Consider the following 10,971-nt stretch of genomic DNA (forward strand, 5'->3'; position numbering starts at 1 on the left):
GCTTCATCTGAATATCTAAAAGTAAATATTATTTGTTTTAGTAGTTCACTGTGGCAAACCGTAAAATTAAGAGTTAAAAATCACAATTGGATACAGGATTCTAAATGTATTGAGACTTGTTCAGTTGCTGTAAAGATGTACTTATGTGTATTCATAATTTGCTAAGAAAAACACAGTTATCAAAATGCCAGCATTTCGTTTGTGTTACCAGTGTTTCTGTATTTCTAATCAACAGTTCATTAGCATATCGAAATAGATTGTCAAATTTTATAGGAAGCCATTGATTGGCTTTGCTAGACATAAAGACCTTTATTTTGAATATTGTTCGATGTTATGTCCTTTATCACAAGTCTCAAATGAGTCATGTTTCTTAGGATATTAATGTAACAATGTCAGATGGGATTGAATTTGAGAAAAATTACCTGAGGGCATTTTTGTTTTGTGCTTAAATTTTATTTTGTCATTTATTCTTATTAGCAATCATTAAGCAATTTAATAATTATAAGCTCCATTAACATTTTAATGAGTCTAGTGGCCATTGCTAAGTGTAATTAAATTAGGTTTATTGTATGATATTTTGAAGCTGTGATTAAATTAAGTTTTACTGTGCTTAGAAGAATAAACCTATGGAGAGATTGCTATTCACCAAACATATTATTAACTTATAAGGTACTGATAAAATAGACATTCTTAGAGACAGGAGAAAACTATAATTCCCTCTTGAGTCAATTCACAAGATAAAACTTTAATCCTTTTAGTTTGGAATCAATCTAATCATGACAGCATAATTTTATTTAAAGTGTGTATGTAAGTATGTATTTTATATGTGTGTGTGTGTGTATGTATACATATATATATTTGGATAGAGATAGAGAAAAGAGAAGAAAGGATAGGTTATTTTGGTAATGTTCTCCTTTCCTGGTTTCTGCAGGTATAATCTGTACAGATGGTTTTGGATCAAGATCATGACGTAGAGTAGATATATGTAAATTAGTGTTGAATTATATGGTACCAAACAAGATCTCATATATAATCACTGATTAATTTGGAAATTTGTTATAGAAATGGAAAAGTCATCTTAGCTTATTTAATAAGCATTTGCCTAAACGGATATTAAAGGCATCAAAAATGTAAGCCAATGGCGATTTTTCAATTTGCTGACTACTGTTTCTTTTACTGGAACCCACAATTTGCAACCTCTCTTTTTTTCTATCAATTAAACCTTCTCCTTTGAAGCTACCCAATTGTATATGAACTGGAAGGTGATCATACATTACATGTTCCTTGTGCCTGTCTTTGGTCTTGCATGAATTTGGAGATTTGATTCTTCATTGCTACTGCTATTAGGTCAATTCTGAAATGCTCTCAAGAGTAACATGAGATAGTCTTATTTTCTGATGAACTGCCTTACATAGATTGCAATTAAGCATTTTACAGGATAGTAATTTGTATACCATGTACAGCACATGTTTACTTAAGGGAATTATGTTGGTTTGCTGTAATTATTAGATACTATTGATTGTATTCCATTATGTTAATGTTTCCAAAATAAGCATATCAAGCAGTTTTACGCCATGCAGTATTTCAAAAACCTCAGGGATATTTTCTTCAACATATTTCAGATGCCACCAAAATATTTTGTCATTAAATGTATGCTTTACACTTAATTCCTTTGTTTATAATCGAAAGGCATGTGGATATTCAATATGTATTAAAGAAAATAATTAAGTATTGAGACTAATAATAGATTACCATCATATATGTTATATACCAGTGATCAAAAATGGAAAATTAATTCTATCTTGTTGTTGTTGTTGTTGTTGTTGTTGTTGTTTTCATGTTCAATGCTGACCTAGATTATTTTTTAACTGAACTGACAACACTTACAGAACTTTCAAACCATAGCTCAAAAAAAAAAAATACACACACACACACACACACACATACACACGTAAACAACCAACATATACCCTTTTTCTTTACATTTCCAGAGCAAAGCATAGAAAAACTTATTGTTTCAAAAGGAGACTTTTTTAAAAAATTTTTTTAACATTTTATTTACTTTTGAGACAGGGAGAGACAGAGCATGAACAGGGGAGGGTCAGAGAGAGGGAGACACAGAATCTGAAACAGGCTCCAGGATCTGAGCTGTCAGCACAGAGCCCGACGCGGGGCTCGAACTCACAGACCGCGAGATCATGACCTGAGCCGAAGTCAGCCCCTTAACCGACTGAGCCACCCAGGCGCCTCTCAAAAGGAGACTTTTATTGCATAAAAGAAACATTTATGTTTTTGATGCCCTTCCTATTAAAAATTTTAAATCTCCAGTTGGAGAATTTAGTACATTTCCTATTCCAGATGAAAGAAAGGTTCCCTCTGTCACTATCACATTTGTTTTTGTTATATTCCGTTTGTCATTCTCTATCTCTTTTCTTTCCCTAGATACTCTCAGCCATTCCAGTGGTTTTAAATACTTCATGGGAGGTGGAGGAGTCTAAGAACTTTATACTCATCAATTGCCAGCTCCACTTGTATGTCTCCTAGATATTTCAAATTTAACCTGTTCTGATTCCCTCTCCTTCCCCTGTTAGGTGGCATTACTATGGGGACAGTGTCTCAAACCAGAAATCTCAGTGTCGTGTTGATTCTTTTCTTTCCTCTACCCATGGAACGAGTCCATCCTGTGTCTAACTCTGTTGAGTGTGTGTTTTCAGTCTACGGTATCTGTTCCTCACGCTGCCATTCCCTGCGCTGAAGCCACCACCATCTTGTGGGTTGTCTGCAGCAGCTGTCTTCTACTTTGTTCCTCTACTGAAAGTCCTCCCCATTTACACCCCATGATCTATTCAACAATCAAAGCTGCCGCTCAGCTTTTAAATATGGTGCCTCTCTAATGAAATCTCCCTCGGTGTTTTCCTGTTGCATACAGAATGACATATTTGTTTACAATTTAATGTGCTGTTCCCTCACTGTCTGGCTTATAAGCTCCCAGAGGGCGGGATCTTTATCTGTAAGGTTACCCCTGAACCCTCAGTCCGTACTGCATTGCCTGGTCAACAGTAAATATGAATCCCTGGCTCCCCTTGCCTGTGTATAAGAGTAGTGCGTTTGCATTCTGAAAATCTGAGTTTTCAGATCGGCTTTCTCCAGTACTCCTATTTAGAATAACCTTCCATCCATAAAGGATGCAGCCTTCCTTCCTGGTACAGCCCATGATGTGATCATTAAAAACCATACCCTGTAGTTGTTGATCATCTGACTAGAATAGATACTCCATGAGGGCAGGGACTTGATTCGTTTTCATCATCCTGGGCTGACAAGCAGTAGCAAGGTAACAAATGCTGTTGAATGAATGACTAGCAAAACTCACATCCGGCAGGGTCTTTTTATATGTTGTTCGTTTTTACTTGGTAGGCGTTTCAGCTGGTAGGACAGACATGGATCTGGGTCTTCAAATTGGGAAATTTTAATGTTTCCTCTGTAAAATGTCATTTCATCCTTCCAAAAAGTAATCTTTTTTTTTTTAATGAAATTTGTCAAATTGGTTTCCATACAACACCCAGTGCTCATCCCAACAGGTGCCCTCCTCCATGCCCATCACCCACCCTCCCCTCCCTCCCACCCCCCATCAACCCTCAGATTGTTCTCAGTTTTTAGGAGTCTCTTATGGTTTGGCTCCCTCCCTCTCTAACCATTTATTTTTTCTTCCCCTCCCCCAAAAAGTAATCTTGATGATCTTTTCATGTTTTTGGAAGGCCTGTTTTTAAATCTCATCTCTTGACATATTCCCTTAAAAATCATCGTGTTTTAAACCCCCTTAGATACCATAATTTTGCAAAGTATTCGTACTAACAGGTTATATTTTGGGGGTTCTCTCAGGCGTCAAGTATTAATATAAGTGATTTGTGGTTTTTTTAACTTCTATTTTTAAAAAATACTTAGTGGTGTATAATATTATTGTCATCTTTACTTAGTAAATGAGGAGGGGGAAGGTACAGTTTGTGAAATAACTTTTGCTGGGGTGCCTGGGCGGCTCAGTCGGTTAAGGGTCCGACTTCGGCTCAGGACATGATCTCACAGTTCGTGAGTTTGAGCCGCGCGTCGGGCTCTGTGCTGACAGCTCGGAGCCTGGAGCCCACTTCGAGTTCTGTGTCTGTCTCCCAGCCCCTCCCTGCCCCTGTTCACACGCTGCCTCTCCTCTCTGTCTCTCAAAAATAAATAAACGTTAAAAAAAATTAAGTGACTTTTCCAGGCGTATCCTGCCAGAAATTGGCAGGCTTGGTACTCAAACCCAGATAGGGGCTCTAGAGCCTGTATTTGTATTTACTAATTACACTTCCTGAAGGAATACTGCCCTGATTAGACAAATTCTGTTTTTGAAAATTACAGACTATTTGATTTTCAAATACTTGAACTGAAAACACCTGATGTACTTTGATTAAAGTACATAGCTTCATCATTAAGTTCCTTCTTACATAAAATTCAGCATTTTAATGCAATGCGTACAAAGATAACTAAAAAAAAAAACAAGAAAGAACAGACATCTTAAATGCTAAGGTCAATTCTGTGTATATGATATGCTCCGGTTGAGGTGGTTTATTTTGTTATATAAATTAGACAAGGTCAAGTAGAGCAGTACAAATTATACATGGTCATTCATTGATTTATATATAAGTTAGAGTAATTATTTAGCAACTGGAAGAGATACAAATGAAAGCTTTGCCAGAGAGTCTCAGCAGTCTGTACCCCAAGTTCTGAAGTGAATTCTGCTCATTGCTCACAGCTCTGTTCCTTGGCAGTTATATTTGGTCACACCGCAGAACTCAAGGTTAATGCCCAGTGGACAGGTCCGAATGTACATTTGCTACCACCATTATAAACATGCTTGCTTATAAGACACAGAACAGATGAAAGTTCCACACTGCCTGTGCCCAAGAGCCCTTAGGAAGATGGAAAAGGATGAATCAGTCCCTTGTTTGCAAAAAAATGTGACATTAATCATCCGACATCGTGAACCACTAGACAGGTGTCATTTGTTTTTTAAAGTTATGCTGTGTTGTTTGTGGAGCTGCATAAATCTTCAGGTTCTTTTAAAATAGTCTCCACAGGTACAGCAAATGGGAAGTGAATCTGTCATTCTTGAAAATGTTAAAGATCAGCAAGAGTTACAGTAGAGCTGACCTTCCTCCTTCATTACTGACTGCCAGAGCTCTAAGTGGAGAAAAGATTGAAGATGTAAAGACAATAGAGTGAACCTCATATCATGTCTGGAAAGGGTCACACTCATAAGCCACAGCATTTATTTAGGGATTTTTCAAGCAGTGTGTTCTGGGGGACCAAGGAATGCAGTTGTTCTGATCTTTTGTGTAAAGGCATATATTGAGATGTCACTTTCTCAGTAATTTGTTATTCAATAGTGCTTTGGCGGCCACGAAGAGCACCCCTAACAAATGAGGAGAGAATAAGTTTCAGAGGAGAAAGGCTGACTCAGTTGACCATTACTTGTTTTAATCATCCTGTGATTTCAGGAATGCTCTCAAGCATTCCTTGGTTCAAGTCTGGGACGCACAGCAGTCATTTGGACAACAGCAAGCGTTCCAAGTGTTGTCGCTGAATGTGGTGACAAGGTTTCAACCATTTGTATACCACAGTATTAAATTTGAATATAATGTTAAGTCAGAAGGAAGAGAAATTGAAAGATGGGTTCTCAGAAAGAGTAATACCCTTAAAGGATGTCTCAATTCACTGGCTCTGTGAAAAGCATGCAGAAAGGACCATTCACGTGTATTTGCACAGCCTTCTGGATGGACGGAAATCCTTTTTTGTACTGATAAAGTACATAAATGAACACTGGAACTCGGTTATCTTATCTCAAGATGAAAACAGCCAGATCTATATGTCTATAGAGATCCATAGCCTGGCTACCTATTCTTTATAGTAAAGTTATCACTGGCAGCTAAGACCATCATTCCTGAACAAAACATCTAATTTTTCTTTTCTTTCAAGTCTCATCTTGTACATTTTAAGCTATGTTAATCACACTGTTATTTATCTTATGACAGATAAAAAATATCACCGTAGCCTGTCTCATGTTTGGATAAGCAGTCCAAGGAGTTCTGAGTTGTTTTGAACTCCTGGTTTAGGTGTTAACATGCTTTTGGCTTCAGGTTACACAAATTCTGATTCCAACGGACGCCAGCAATAAGGGGATTTATCTCCAACTTATCAGGAAACCCAAAGGTAAACAACAACAACGACAACAACATCAACAACAACAGGCTTTGGGGTTGTTTTATTTAGCTGCCCAGAGGTATAATTCATGTTGCTTCCCTCTTTCACTACTAACCACCACCCCCCCACCCGTCCCTTTCATGGGTTTCATTAATTTAGTAGCAAGATGGCAGCAGGGGATACACATGTCATCCAAACACTCTATCATCTAGAGAGAAAAAAGCACATCATTTCTTCTTGGAGATTTCTCCTAGAAGGGAAGAAAATATTCCTAGAATCCCCCATTTGTAGCTTCTCATTTCTTTCTGCTCTGAGTTTCCTCACATGCCCATTCTTAAGTGACTGGCAAAAGGGATGATGTTAACCTTAGAAAAATCAGAAACTACATTGAAGTAGGACTTGAGATCAGTGTACTCAAATGCATTTGTCTCTGTGGGGTAAGAGTGGAAATGGGGATAAACTCTGAGGTTCTGCCTGGAAGGATGAAAGGTTGGAGATAATCTAAGCAGGTAGTAGTAACAGTTGTACAGGGTTAATTTCTGGCTGCGTTAATGTATATACAAACTAGAAGATAATACAAACGTCAATAATAGTTTGAAACACATTGCAGGAGTTTTTTTGGGTAGCTGATTTACTATGCTGATTATATATGTTTATGTTAATAACACAATAATGTTATAAAATAACTTTATTTATGGACTGTATAAAACAAAGCTGCTTAAGTCACTGGTGAGACGATAGAGCAGTGTGAGATGAAATGTAGGTTAGGCTTTGTTAACATGGTGAAACTTGTTCGTGGGTAATAACAACTGGATGTTAATAGGTGTAAAATTTACGGTGATCGATATTTAAGCATGTTTTTGTGTAACCAGGGTGCCTCACTTATCTTGTATTTGGTTTAAATACTGTGTCTCATCAGTCCTTAGAATACAGTGTACTTGAGAGTTCACATGCCAGTCAAATCAAGAAGTTTGTCTTCCCTGAAAACGCTATTTCCCCACCCCTAGCCCCATCAAGTTCACTAAGTTGACCTCAGTCAGGAAGTTCTGGGTATGGAATCTAGGGGATGTTCCAGAGTCTGGGACAGCCAGGTGCACCAGGAAGTAGGCTCTGGACCCAGTGGCAGATGCTGGGGAGAGGTGAGGGCACTGCCTTCTCCAGCTGTGCACTGTAAAGAGGGTTTCTTGTCAAAAAGTTTGAATTCCCTCACATAGTCATTTCCAGGCAGCGTTGGATGGCCTTAAAATGGTGGGCATAGAGGATGGAAAAAGTCCTCGTATCAGGCACTTCACAGATGCAAGGTAGAATGGAGACTCCATACACTAGTTAATGCCTCTAATATTGAGATAATTGCTGAAAAGACTAAGGGACAGTAATAATGTGCCGTTTCACAAAAGGAAGGGGAGGGAAGGACTACCCAGGATGGAAAACTATCCCAAGTTTAAATGTCCATCATGATGGGGAAGGCTACACATAGAGCTTCCAGAATGGATGGACCTACTCCTTTCATGCCCCGGTGAGGGGATTTCTACATCCACAGGACTGAGTTCCAGGGTGTGTGGTGACCTCAGCACCTATGCTCAGCCACCCCTTGGATTAAAAATCATTATCCCCTCTTCCTACCTGGTTACCTAGATACTATTTTATTTACTCATTTACTTTTAGCCTTCAGATTTTATTGGATCTGACTTATTCTTATCTCTCTGGAAAAAGAAAGAAAAAGGTATTACATTCACTTAATAAATAGAGACTACTGCTTCTAGAAATAGTAGATAATCTAAGAAACCTACAAAACATTAGAAATGCGAGGTACACTGTAACAAAACTGTTGAACAACATAGCTGAGTTTCAAGAAACAAAAGGTAATTCCCAAACCCCGACTGACAAGGCAGCAAAAGAACAGGTGGGAAATGCTGAATAGTTCCTGCCCCAAGGAGCATGTACCAATGTCCTTAACTAAAAGGCATATTTTGGGGGACAGTGTAGGGAAAATATACAAGCTTTGGGACCTTTGCAAGTTGGAGAGGAGGGAAGGACTGAGATCTCCAAATGTGGGGCCGTGACCCTTGACATTTTATACTGTCAAAGATGATATTTCAAATTAATTTGCTAGTCAGCAAGTGGAAAAGACAAAAAAATGTACTTATCTGAACTCTAATTAGGGAAACATTCTTCCCTTTGCACATCGAATTCCTGAACACTCACTGCCTTCAAATGGATTTAAAGTTGGAACATACCCTGTTAGTGTCCAGGAAGCCTGTACTCAAGTGAAAAATAATAACAAAGGTAATCTAAAAATTTGCACAAGCCTTTTTGATTTATTTGCAAACACCGACAAATCCATGAAATAAATGTAAAATTTAAAAACAAAAGAACCACATGCAGCTTCTAAATATGGAAAGTAAAATAATGAGCTCAAGTCTTCATGGATGGATTAACAGTAGATGAGACACAACAGAAGAAAGAAGAAGACGGATCTAAAAATAATTGTCACACACCTGTTCATTATATACAAAGGGAGGAAGGAAAGAGAGATGATAAAATGCAAATGATGTTAAGAAATAAGGAGATAAGAAAGAGAAATGCTTTCATTTAACTAATGAACATCCAGAAGGATAGAGTAGAAGGAATGCAGAAGAGGTATTCATTTTTTTTAATTTATTGTCAAATTGGTTTCCATACAACACCCAGCGCTCATCCCAAAAGGTGCCCTCCTCAATACCCATCACCCACCCTCCCCTCCCTCCCACCCCCCATCAGCCCTCAGTTTGTTCTCAGTTTTTAAGAGTCCAGAAGAGGTATTCAAATAAAGGATGATACTTTTCCATAATTGACAAAAGATATGAAGCCTCAGACTCAGGAAATATAAGCCTCATCCATGAAACAAAATGAATAAACAGGAAAAAAAAAAAAAAAAGCAAAACACTCCCTATATAAAAACATTGCCATTTTAACCAGGAGTTTCTCAACCTGTAGTGCAGATTCAAATTATGAAATGGATAAATAAATAAATAAATATATAATAAACATATAAATATAAAATATATATAATATAAATATATAATAAATATACAAATATATGAACAAATAAAAGAAAATCATATAGGAATAAAACAAAATTATATATAATCTATATAATAAATAAAATGTATAATATATAAATAATATTAAGTGATATTAAATAGCATATAATATACATAGTATATGCAAATATAATTCACTTGGGTTTACCTCAAGAGATTCTGATTTAGTAGGTTTGGAACTGGGGTGAAGGAGCGGAAAGCACAAGAGAGAATCTGTGCCCCAAATTATTGAGACTCCTCTTTTAGCTGTTTGTTTTAAGCAGTCTGGAAAAACTTTATTTTTATGAAATAATGGAACAGAAATGTAAGCGCCTTTGCCTAACTGTAGATTAAGATGGATTATTTTCATAACGGTCTCTGGAGCTAAGCCATTGTAACAAGTTTGCTTTTTCCTTTCCTAAACTATTTTATAAATGGTAGGGGAACCTTTCTTCATTGCGAGGGACTTTTGGTGATGGCTAAGGTGACATTCTGAGACAATTTTACAATCCTGGATTTTTGTTACAGGATTTCACAAGCAAACACACTTGTTTTCATAATACTTAAGGTGAATTGCAAACTTTTGTGCAACTGGACCCTGAGATGCGTGGCTTTGTAAGTAGCCTGACTGCTGTCTTGTCCCTTCCTTATCTCTTCTTTGTGCTCTGTTGCCCATGAAGTCAGTTGCTTCTTTGCCCAAAAAAATGTGCTTCTGTAGAGATGGGGAAGCCCCCAGGATGGATGTAAGAGAAATTTAGTTATTTCTGATTCAGATTTCCGTCTCCCTCCCGGTCCTCACATACAAATGAAAATACACATTCAAAGGAGCTATTTTATTGCATATAGTCCACAGTGTCAATGAAAATTTGATAGAATGAAGTCTAAAACCAAGCACGTTATAGTTTATGGGATTATGAGTTGGTTTTCATTATATGAACAGAAAAGACATAAATAGATTTTTATTATAGTTTGCTAGAAATTTCAGGTTAAATTTTTTCCCTGAGAAGACATAGATACAAATATTCACTTATAAGGCATTTTAGTTCTGTAATATGTAGAGATAACTTCACCAATTTTATTTTTAAAATTAACTTAGAAACAAATTATTTATGTGAAAAAATATTATCCTAATTTTATATGCTTATATGAATATTTAATATATTAATAACATTTTGTATATGACTTATTTAAAATATTAGCTTGTATGGCAATGATTTTGCATATAACTTTTCTAATAATTACAGATATACAGTACCCAAGATGAGGTATTTTAGATTTCCCAACAGTAAGGAGAGAGTCAACAATGCAATTATCCTCGGATTCTTTATTTGAAAATCTGCAATCTCCATTTATGCTAGTCCCAATATATTTTCATATGTTTATTTGGGAGGATTTTTAATAGGGGAAAAATACACACTGAAGTTTCCTCCTGCCATATGTAAATCACAAATAAAAAATAGCATTAAGCACTTTTTGAAAAATAATAGGCACTGGATTAAGTGTTTTAAGAACAGATATTAAAAATTAGATACTTTTCTGGTATAAATTAAAAACAGAAATGGAAGTAAGTCATCTGTATAGAAAAATTGAGTAAGGGAAACCCAGAAGATGAAAAGCAACAGGAAATGACACTCATTAGCTGTGTGACTTATAAGGGTGCCTGGGTGGCTCACTCAGT

Source organism: Lynx canadensis, chromosome B1, assembly GCF_007474595.2.
Source record: "Lynx canadensis isolate LIC74 chromosome B1, mLynCan4.pri.v2, whole genome shotgun sequence".
NCBI lineage: Eukaryota > Metazoa > Chordata > Mammalia > Carnivora > Felidae > Lynx > Lynx canadensis.